Here is a 12,481-nt window from a genome sequence, read left to right as displayed (position 1 = left end):
GGGGAAATTTTAACAGGTACCTTTGCATACATATACATATATCTCTCTATTTCTGTACGTTTGTGTGAGTGTACACATGCAGCCTTATGTCGGTAACTTTGTTAAGTCTTTGATGAAGTTACTGTGCTGATTTATTGAGAGTTAAGTCCTGCTGGGGAATTGTGTGATCTGATTTGTGATATATATGAATAGTGTTAAGGAACTTTGATTTATTGCTGCCCCACATTGTTGCTCTCCTGAAATTTCACACCAAGCACAAAACTCCCCACACTCTCATCCTTTCCCCAATTCCTCAGACATAAACTGTTGTCCAGGTCTGGGACTAGGGGTGGATTCAGCCGCAACTAGACTTCTCTTTTGAGGAGTTTAGAAAGCAAGGGGGGTCCACTCTGAACCTTGTGACCAAACGGGAGGAATTTCCTTGTCCCTTTTTCCTAGTCCATATCACAACAATCCCATCCTGCCTTGATTTCCCTGACTCTAAGTAGTTTTTAATTCGTGTATAAACTATTTTAATTTGTTGCTAATTTGATTTCACCTTTTTATGTTCTTCCATGTGGAATAAGTAGTAAAGTGGACCTTGCCATCAAATTCTGTTGTCACACTTCTCACAAATTCATATTAAAAATAATAGCTTTTCCCCTAGTATTTGTGATGTTGATCTTTTAAAGTGGCCTAAACCACTCAGCATAGCCTTCCTTTCATGACAACAGTAAATAATTTATTCCTAATATCTAATCTAAATCTATTTTATTTAAATTTAAAACTGTCACCTCTCATACTATCACAACAGTCCCTGATAAACAGTCCCTCCCCATCTTTCCTGTAGGCCTGGCCCCTTTAGGTACTGGAAAGGAGTCTTATCTTCTCCAGGCTGAACAACTCTAGCTGTCTCAGCCTGTCCTAATAAGGGAGGTGCTGCAGCCCTCTGATTGCCTTTGAGGCCATCCTCTGGACCCATTTGAGATATGAGAGCATGATCCACACAGACTATCTCTTTTAGCCTTTCAGTAGATCAGATCTACTATTTTGGGTACATCCAAATGAAAAAAAAAAAAAAAAAACCCAGATGTTTAGGATGGAGTTGATTTAATCTCACAATTACAGCTGTCACATAGGGTTAAGAGACTATTCTGAGTGCTGTCTGAGGAATGACTTTGCTCAATGACAGTTAATTAATGACTGGCTGGTATACAGTATCTGACTTTGTTGTCAAACAATGTGATCTGTGTGTAGGATTTATTTCCACCAAAATTCCTTGTTGTCCTACAGAGTGAGTTGTAAGAGTCAAGCCTTTCTTGGGATAGTATCTCTCTGAAGATAAAGACATTTAAGTACCAAGTCTTCTAAATACTTACATTTATGGACTTTCTGTATTTTAAGTGTATTTTTTGCTTTCTAAAACTTCCTATCTCTCTGTTTTTATGACAAAAGTACAGACAATTAGCTCAAACTGTACTTTTAAATTACTAAAATAATAGGCAGTGATCCCTGCTTTATATGCACCCAAACACCCATAATGACAACGGAAGACCCATAAACAGACATTTCCCATTCCCATTCAGAAAGATAGGGAAGATATACTGGCTGTGGAGGGTATGGGGTACTCAGTCTGTCCTGCTGGATCACATGCGTGCACGGGCATTTTGTTCTCACCCAGGTCATATTTGCTGCCTGCTACACAGTCCACTGCCATTGCTACTTTTCCCATGATATGTCCTGTTTCCCAATAGCCTTGAAGAATGAGATGGCAAATAATGCTATGGGAGTTTGAAATTATCTTTTATTCTTCTGACACACATTTTAAAAATGGAACACTGTCAGCATCTGTCCAAATGACTGATACACATGTGTACTCAGCCCTTCACAGACGCAGAGCCTGTTTATAGTACCAGTGGTAGATGGGAGAAGGCATAGTGATAGATTTTTCGCATATTGCAACTTGGTATTTCTGCTGTGACTTTTGTCTTGAACTTCCATGTTAGAAACCTCTAAAAACTCACGGAGGTAAGACTACATGGAGTGGGAGTGGAATTTAATAGTGCATAGAGGAATTTAATACTTCTGATGGCTATTCTGAATGATTTGGAGTTCAATGATCACCTCATTTCACAACACCAGAACCTCTCTGCCTTTATTTATAAGGCAGCCAAATAAATACAATTCGCTGCACACTTGGCTCTTACTAGCTTTACAAGCAAGGTGATCTCGATCTTGTAAAATCATCTTTTTTTCCTGCAAGAGAATTTTGTGAGCGTGTAATTGAAATTAAAACTTGTCATGGAACTTCAGAAAGCAGTGAGAAAAGACACTGAAAAGAGAATGTGAAGTGGAGGCATTCTACAGCAACACAAAGAGGCCTTTGCAACAGAGCATTGCTTCCTGCAGTGAAGTAATCCTGGGAACCAGTGGAAAGGAGCATGTTTTACAAGCCACAGGGAAGAGATCAATACAACAAGTCAGTGTGCAAAACCAACAATTTTTTTCTGACTCAGCTATCGAAGCAAGGCCAACAATAATATTGGAAAGACAGGATGCTGTATGAACAGTGCATGAAGAGATTGGATTTTCCACCTAATGAAACCAAATTGTGCTGTTGCTGCCTGCAGCTGTATTTCTATACTCGCCCATTAAAAAAACATGTTGGTAGGAGAATGCAGAACCAAGTCCTGAGCATTTTAGAACACAATGGGCTGTGGATCAAATACTTAAAAATAGTAACCATGGAGTAAGAACTTCTTTAGCATGCTAGGAACAGCGGTGTAAAACAGGTATTGATCTTATCATTAGTTCTTGCCCTTTTGTACCCAACAAGCACAATGACTAGTGTTACGAGTTTGGTTGCAGAGCTCTGCACAGATGCAATGTAATCATTTCATTTGTGAATCAGTCTCATAGTTGAGAGTAATCATCTTTCCAGCTATTTATAGGTTGCAGCTGCCAACAGGAAAGCCAGCAAACATGAGAAGAGTAGAGAAAAAAACGGAGTTTGATAAGTTCCTGTAGGCTGCAAATAAATGTTTTAACTGATCTTGAGACAGAGGTAGATATTCATCTGCAGCATAGTTTCCTTGCCAAACAAGAGATTGTGGTAACTCCACAATAATCCTCACCCCAAAATATAGATGGAGTAAAACACCCCAGGTTTCCAGGGTGGAGTTTTTAAATTATGGCTCTTTATCTACTATATATTTCACTACAGGTTTTTTCTGTGAATCTTCATTTAAGGAGAATCTTTACTGATCTGAAAAGAATCATGTAGATGAGCAGAAATTGAAAAATTTTCTGCCATCAGTGTAGCTGATGCAAAGACTAAGATGACTTTTCCTTCTGTCTCAAGACTACTCATTGTGTTTAGCAGGAAGGTAATGGGATTTATACAGAAGTACCACATCAAAATACCTTGTATGCTACATCCTCCTAAAGAAATAGGAAGAGAATGCTTCTGCTCTTAGCTCTGGGAATGTAATTTCAGGACCATGACCTGAAAATTACAGCTTTTACCTCTAAAAATCTAGAATGTTGATTTTTGAAAGTTACCTTAGTTTTCTGAGGCATGATTGTGCTCCACTGCTACCCTGTGTGTCAGTTGTCTTTGGCATGTCTCAGAAGCTGTGCCCTATGCACCAAATGAGCACTAGACCTCCTTATTTTTAACCTCTGCTTCCACAACTGGGAGAGACAGTCACCAATATTATTTCTACTGTTTGTGTTCATGCTTGAACAACAAGTGAACAAATCAGATTTGCTCCCTTTATTTGACTTTTGCTCTATGACAAGGCAAGAAATAACCAAATCTGCACATACTTGCAGTTAGTAAATCAGTCCAAAAGTGTTTTAAGATCATCTAGATTTTTTTTCTTACAGACACAGGTGGTTGACAGTAGGGTTTAGATCCTTATTTGCTTGCCAGATAAGGTGGAAGACATTGAGACTGACTCTGGGACAGGGATTTCTGTGAAAAATTCTTGTAAATTTAGTCTCGGAGAGGAGATATACCTGCAAGAAATTAACTTTTTTGAGGTCATGCTCTACTTAAAGCAGAATTAAGATCTTGGGCATCTGATGAATAGAGAGCTGCCCTCTGGTTCCCCCAAGGGATTTATCATTGTAGTAGGCAGGACTTACTAAATAACAGTCAATGTGGGCAGTTTCAGGTCTCTATCATCACCATTTCTATTTTTATCTTGAGACACTACCACTAGACTGATAAGTCAAACCAAGAAAGAGGGGAACTATAGTCATCTGAAATCCTATGAAAGGCAAAATATGGAATTCAGCTGTATAACCTGTCCCTTCTCACTGTTGTTTGCACTTTTGCCTCTGTAAGGTGTCTGTTGATACTGGGCTGCATCAGTCAGTGGCTTTCTAGGCACTGACTAATGACTTTCTGCCTGACTGCCGGGTGGAGGAAAGCCAATTACTTTGTTAACTGAAAATTCGATGCTGTGTTACAACACCTACTGTGTTCTTCTTTCACTTAGAAGCTGCCTGGAAGCTGTCACAACTTGAACTCAGTGTCCTGATTATGGGACTTGTAGGGCGGAATCCATTTATCCTGAATTTAGAAACTGAAATGTAAATGTCATTTTCGGAGTTTACTTTAGAGTCAGGAAAGCAAATGTGGAGTGTTTTTTGTTTGTTTGTTTGTTTTCTTTTACTCTAATACAGGTAATTTTGGAGATATCAAACAAATCAGCTCTAAAGGTAACTGTTTTTTAATGACTTTCCTTATAAAGGAAGTCTATAATGAACAAATTAATATAAAAAATAGCATATGCTGTTAATTTTCTTTGCTGATCATGACTGAATCCTATTAGGAAAGTCACATGTAAAAATGCCAGCCTGTGGATTAATAATTTTTTTTGCTTAAAGCCTACTTGGTAGTCAGTGGAGACATGAGTGCCTTTTATTCATCCCCTTTTACCAGTCCAGAGGTGGCCATAGTTCTATCTACTCCTTCTGCAGACCAAGACCTTGTCTCATGATCTGTATAGGGCATAGCATAATAGGGAAAAGTAGTAGATTTTACCAATTTCTTTCCTCCATGTGTATGTACATGGAATAAGATCTACCAGCTGTAATGATTCTCTCAAACTTTCTCTTTCAGGAGTGATGTTTAGTAGCCTTCTGCTTTATTGCTTATTCACAGCAAGGAGCTGTTCAAGTTGGAAGATAAAAATATATCAACAAAACTAGAAATTTGAATTATAAATTAAAAAGTAAATAAAATTTTAAAATAAAAATAAATTCTAACCCCCACCCCCCACCAACAGTTGCAAACCTGTGGATCAATAGCTTTCATAGTCATGTTGCTGTGACAACTTATCAGGCTGAAAATGCTGGGGGGGTTTTTATGCTTTAAATATTATTTTTTAGTTACTATTAATTATTGTACTCATCAGAGAACTAACACTAGCAAGTGTCGGTTAGTTGTGCAATGAGACCTGGGAATGGGCATGGCACACACATGATTCCTAAGTGTCTTAAAGAGAAGAAGGTTATCCCCTTGCACGTGACAGAAATAAGATGAAGATACCCTCTAAATAAATGAAGCATGTGACTGAAAGGATTGCCTATCCAACAGCTGACTCAACATTGCCATGTTCTTAAACCTGGCAACCATGCCCAAAGGATGTGCAATGAGACCAGGGAAAAGTATGACATAAAACCTGAGAATAGTTACCCATAACAACTTTTTTGAGCCTGTTGAAAGTGGCTCTTATTTTGCCAGGGTACTGAGAACACTGCTAGTCTTCACACCTTGACAAGGCTGAATACCATCCATGGTGTTCTGCACCATGTGCCAGCTTTCTGCCACGTGTCTGCTGAAAGCCTGTTCCAGGTGTCAGTACCAGAGTTCATTGCTGAAGATCCAGCTTATTCATTGTTTCTATGGCACCACATCAAGACTGGCATCCACCCAAATGAATGTAGATGCTTCTAACTCAGATATATATAGTAGTTTCCTGAATAGTCATTAAAGGACTGATCAACATAAGCTGTGATTTCTAGGATACAGTTATTTTTATGTTGATTTAGATGTAGAAAACTGATCAACAAAATCACTCTTTAAATCTCTCACATTGGAGGCTCATAATAGAGACCACAGCCTATATAACTGCATAAATCAGTCTTATTTTGAACTGAAGTTAAATGGCAATTCACGCTCTTTAAGAATACTTCTTTTCAAAACATAAATATTATTCATGCTATTAATGTAACAAGTGACTACAAACCATATCGCTTCACAAGAGGCTCTTTTCAAGTTTTTGGCTTTTTCTGAATAGCAGACTGCAAGCTAAATTGAAGCACTATCCAGTGAAATCTGAAGCCTAACTTCCACACTGTCCTCTGATATTATTAATTTTGTGTCCCATGTATTTCCAAGGTTTTCATTTGGCAATGGCAATAAGGTGAGCTAAGCAATTCAAACATGCAAAAGGAATAAATGCTTTACATAAATATAGCTGTGAATCATACAGCAAGAAAAAAAACAAAATCCAAAATTTCATCCTGAAGAAGGCAGTAGGTGAGGGATTGAGATCTGTAGATAATATTTTCTGATTATTAGATTTTGCTGCTATTGGTAAAAATTGCTTAGGAGAACTGATTAACCTGATAGAGACTTCAGATTTATATCTCCTTAGTAGATTAATTGAAAACTTGAGTTTTCTTCAGGTGACAGTTGCATTTAGTGTACTGATAAAGGGGTTGAGGAACAAGTGTTTCAACACTGTGCGTTCAAATAACATTATCTCTAGGCAATGCTATTTCCACTAAAGTTGAAGCCTATATAAAAATGAGCCTTGCTTTGAAGGCTTGTTGAAAACTTGAATTTCACTGCAGTTTAGTTAAGGTTCAGAAATATCTGCAAACATCTGAAGGACACCTGAGCTGATTTGCATAACACTAGTGCACTGCACTTCTCCCTAACTTCCACTTGGAGCTCTTGGAGTACTTGACAAACCGGTATGAATTAAACATCCTGTTGTTTGACATTAATATTCTGAGTTAGGTAGGCACTTTGGGTCTGGTCTTACTCAGCTGGAGTAAAAATGACTTTTTTCTGTCAAAGAAAAGGCATGTTGATTTGTTGCATGCTGAGGATCTGATCGCTGTGGGTGAATTACTACATGGAGAGCTCAACATTTTTAGAGAAAGGTCTTCTGCAAACTCAAAAACCCAGTTGGGCTCTATAACAGGGTTTTAAAAGCAGAGACTGGAGTAGTAAGAAAGTCCAGACAAGAATTATTTTCCCTCATCACTTAGACAAAGAAGGCAACAGCATGTCAGGAATGCAATCCTGAGTTAATGAGCAGCCTGACCTAGTGAAAGATATCCCTAACTATGGCAGCAGAGTTGGACTAGATGATCTTTAAAGGTCCCTTATGACTCAAACAACTGTAATGTTATGATTCTATGCCTGGGATAGGATTAAGGAAGGTTTTGCTTCACCCCACCTCAGCTACCTTAATGGTGGGCAGATTCTGGTTTTCAAGCATCTTTAGAGTTATCCTGCAGCCACTGAAGAAAGTCACAATTCTGTCCTCAGCTGCCTAGTGAAGGTGGGTCATATGACATGAAAGAGATGTTTCTGGTTCATACCTGTACATCCCACCTCAACATGTGGCAGTCCAGACTGCTCTGCCTCAGGTCCTCTCCAGTCCTTGCAGTGCTGCTGATCTTGGGCACAGAGCTGGGCCAGGGATCTCTCCAGAGGGGACCCAAAGTCCTCTCCAGTCCTTGCAGTGCTGCCGTGTTGCTGATCTTGGGCACAGAGCTGGGCCAGGGATCTCTCCAGAGGGGACCCAAATCTGTCAACCTGAACTAGGTTGTCTTCATATTTTATATTTGTAGCTGAACCCTTCCTCAGTAGAATTCTTCCCTATTTCAGAGGAAAGGTATGATGGTAATTAGCTTCTCAGAGACTGCGAGATCTTATATACATCTGTTAAGATGGGAATATATTGCCTAGATTTAGATACCTGTGTTTATATTTCTACATTAGCTGGGTCCATACAGAGAAATAGACCCAAACATGCACTTGTTCACTCATCTAAAATGATTTAGTTAGTTAGCAGAACGTGAATTGGATTACTTCCTACAGGTGTTTTGGTTTGGTTTGGTTTTGATTCTTAATGCATATACATTCATATTACCAGATAAGCATAACTCACTTGACAGGAAGAAGTTATTAGTGTTGCTGCTTAATATCATGTCAGTATGACTTTAAAAGCACATTAGGGTCATGTTCACTAATGAATTGTTCTATCATAAGTTTTTGTGTGGTTATTGATAGCACAACATTGGTCCTTGCCCTTCCATAGGTCTCATGTGACATGGCTTTTAATGCATATTTGGCCACCATTTAAGTTTGGCCACCAATTAAGCACATGAGTGCTCACTTAAACTGGCATAATCCAAAGGATTATTAGAGATTTTCATTTTATTTAAAGAGCCAAAATATGGTCACAGATTTAGCTCTAAAGCCTACTTCCCGCACTGATCTTCTGTACTGATCACTGATCACTGTACTGCCTACTTCCTCCACTGAATTTAGCTGGATTGCTCTAGGAATTGAATTAATCTCATTTTGATATCCAAAACCTGCTCATATGTTTCTTAAATGATCCATCATTTACAAGCAGTAGAGAGAAAAAGGTACAGTCCAGATGGTTGGTCAGTTCATTTTAGAGCTGTCATCCAAGAAAGATCAGATGAGCTGCTCTTCCAAAATGCTGTTTCACTCTTCTGATTCCTGGGGTTTCTGCAGCCTGTCACAGATACCTAAATATCTAGTTCAGGACAGTGGTATAGCTTTCTAAACTCTGGGCACATATGTACACATAAGAAAAAAGAAATTAAGTGTCCTAATCTGTAGCTGAATCCCACTCCTGAAATGTCAGATGAATCCTATCTTAAAAATGTCAGCTTCTTTCATGTTATTGTAGTGTAGAGTGCTAATTGCAAATATGTGCATGTTACACAAGATGCAACCTCCTCAGTTTGTTCAGGACAGATTCATTAAGTGGGGTGCACCTACCTAAACATGACTACCCTGATAATTTCAAATATCTTGGAATATACAAGGCATTATATTGGAATATATAAGGCATTATATACAGGATTTAGGGGTTCTAGGGTTTCCTAGACAAAACTGGAGCCTGGAGAGAGAAGGCTTTTTGGAGACATAGCTGTCTACAGCTACTTGATTGGAGACTACAGAGAAGATGAAACTGGGCTCTTTCTGGAGGTAAATGGCAAAAGGAAAAGAGACAATGGATAGACTTTGGAGCATGCAAAATTCCAACTGGATATTAAGATGTTAGATGGACAGAGATTATGACACATCCTTGGAAGTGTTCAAGACTCAACAGGCTATGTCCCTAAGTAACCTGGTCTGATTAACACCCCTTTAAGCAGGGTATTGGACTACTGACCTCCAGAAGTCTTTTTCTGACCTAAACTATTCTGTGATTCTAAGAAAGTGAAATATTTTTTTTGCATATATGTTCTAGTATTACAAAGAATGGTTGAGACATTCTTCTATATGAAGGCAAAACTATAGGAGAATAAGGCATGGAGCATTACTTTATGCCTCCGTGCTCTGGGCAGTTAAGGCTGGGATAAGCAGAAAGTAAGAGTAAAACTTGGAAGATCAGTGTTTAAACTTGCATAGACTTCAGAGGAAACAGGACTTCATCTGAGCATATAAAATTGACAGTATTCCTTTGTGCCATTTTCTGGTATGTTTTCCACTGAATTTAAGACCTATTGAGTTTTTAAGTCCATTTACTGAAGCATACCATTAAGATTCTTGCTTTCTCTCCTTTCCCACTCCTCTGATATAAAATAATTTAAAAGAGATTTGAAAACTGAAGGATCTGTGTCTGACAACCACTTTCCAAAATGTCAGGGGAATGAAATAATAGATTTGCTTGCAATCACAAATCTTAATGCATCAAACCATTCCATGGGATATGTATTGATACCATTTAAGTACTCTTCAAAGTAAAGACATGTAGACATTAAGAGGCTTCTCTCTCTTTGGACATCTTTGGATATGTGTTTATCTAACTTCAAAGAAAAAGGCCTAGCAGATTTGATTTTTCTCATCCGAACATGCATTGTAAGCTGAATAAAAATTCCTCTAGGGAAATGTCTTTTGATAATTGTGAAAGATAATTTTGTCTTGCAAAGGTATTAGCATTGTAAACAAGGTTATAAGTGTTTGATATGTTATACTACCGAAGAAGTATTGCAATCTAAACCATTATGACAGGATTCTTAATCTGGTTGCAGGCCTAATGGGAAATGTGTAGAACAAGGGCTTCAAAAAGACCACCCAGGTTATCACTGAGAATTACTACACATGATTTGGGAATGACTTCTACAGAAGAGTGCATGAAGAAATGCATTACATCCAGCAGAAAACCGTATAACAAAATTACTGGATAAGTTATCCATTTGCTGAAGTGTATTCAGTGGAGGTCAGTAAGACGCATCTCCACCAAACTGCAGGGATCTGAAAGGGAGGGAGATAACCAAGGTCTGCAAGATCTACACTTTTAGAGATCACTGAAGCTGACTCTGACAGCCTGAAAGAAGCTGCTAACTTTGGCAGCATGTTCAACCCGCAGCCCACATGGCCCACTCTTACACTGAATCTCAGAATAACAAGTGAACCTTTCAGACCCTGTCCCTGCCACTTTTTCAAAAAATGAAAAAAAAAAAAAACCCAAACCCCACAACCCAAACATGTGAGCCTGATTTTTCTTTTTTTCCCACAAAATGATTCACCTTTCTGGAAACTCAATACTTTTCTCAACTGAATTAAAAGTTTGAAAATCTATAATTTCTGTACTATGAAAACTGATTTTCTTACCAGTTAAGGATGAATATACACCTAATACACTCATCTGACAAGGCTCAGTACAAAAAACACTGTGAAGGCTTAAAAAGATTTCATAGTGGCTCCAAAAATCCTCCTTTTGTGAAACATCATTTTGAGCATAATCTTCTGAGAACTGAAACAGATCTTTTAGGCATCATGAGGTATCCTTTCTGGTTTTCAGGTGCCATTCAGAAACAGTCTGTGTTATCCAGAAGTTTGCACTCATATTTTCTAGGTCTGCATGTAAGTCTGACATCTCCAATGGTGAAAGGAACACCACATTTAGGCAAATTAATCCTGCCCTGTTTATCTCTCCTCTCCTTGTGAAGGAAGCCCAAGTTACTGCTTTAGACTAACATATCTAATTTTGAAACATCTGAAGTTTCCTGCTTCAAAGCACATTAGAGAGGCTATATTTTTTTATGTATTAAACAGTTGGATGGAAGCCAACACCTCTGGGTGAAAGCAATATAGTTAAAACTGAAATCTTTTGCAAACTGGAAGGTGATGGGTTTAAATAAGAAATACACAATGTAAACTGAGAACTCTTCAGGTTGGGCATATCCTTTATTATACATATGTACACTATACATAGCTTTTTTTTATCTGCCAGTAACTCTCTAGTACAAATGAAACAAAGCCTGATTACCCATGTACTTACGTTGTGGTAGGTGAAATCACGGATGATACCTGTGATCAGAAAAAGAGGGCTAGAAGAGACTGTAGGAATCATGGAGAATCATGATTAAGGAGCATGACCACTATGGTTTCAACAAAGTCCTTGAGCTCAACTAAGTTTTTCAAGAAGACAGATTTGGAAGAAAAGAGAGAAGCTCCAAGTATGGCTTTTTTGATCTCTTGCTCTGTGGCTTTCTCCATGCCTTGATCTCTGGCTCAGTGGCTTTTGGGTCTAATCAAAGATCCTAAAATTTTTTGTTTCTAGACTTTCTTGTTATCTGTGTGAAAGCTGGTCTTACTGTGGGCAAAAGAAGACAAGATTTATGTCCACCTGTAATAAAACCTAAGGTACTTTCAGTGCACGCTGTCACATCAAGTGTTTCTTCCCTTAGTCTATTCTGATTTTTCATCCTTTAGCTAAATTTCTCTATAACGTCTCACAATAGTAGCTGCAGTAGGAATTTCTTTTTGTATTATCATTGCTACAATGAAGAAAAAAGTAAATAAACACATTATACCAAGACTAAGATACTATGCAGAAAAAGGAATTTAATCTCTTGACTTCTTTGGACATCACAAAGAATGGTTGTGGATCTGGAAACAAAACTAAAAGGCTGGGTTTTGGAGGCTGAAACCAAAGCTGATGGAAAGAATCTGCTCACATAGTAATCGTGGCATGGACCATATTTCAGATATTAGTTTCAATGCCTCAGTGATCTCTTTACTTGTATGTTAACACAGCATGGGCATGAAAGATTTAGACGTTATTTTCCTTGGAAACCTAAGTTGTTCTGCTTGTCCTGTTCATACAGAAACTAGACTTATATTTACTTCGCTCTACAGACCTTCTCTGCATGCTATTTCAACACCAGAAATGCTTTGTTAATATTAGAGCAGGAGAATGCA

At 38.2% G+C, this 12,481-nt stretch overlaps 1 pseudogene; it reads left to right on the top strand.

Moving 5' to 3' along the window:
- Positions 1-11,923, top strand: part of LOC104512982 — a 105,766-nt pseudogene extending 93,843 nt beyond the window's left edge.
- The last annotated feature ends 558 nt before the right edge of the window (positions 11,924-12,481 follow it).

This window comes from Eurypyga helias, unplaced genomic scaffold (assembly GCF_000690775.1).
Source record: "Eurypyga helias isolate BGI_N326 unplaced genomic scaffold, ASM69077v1 scaffold1860, whole genome shotgun sequence".
Lineage (NCBI taxonomy): Eukaryota > Metazoa > Chordata > Aves > Eurypygiformes > Eurypygidae > Eurypyga > Eurypyga helias.
The sequence above is the reverse complement of the archived record's forward strand: the minus strand, read 5'-3'. Positions and strand labels throughout refer to the sequence as shown.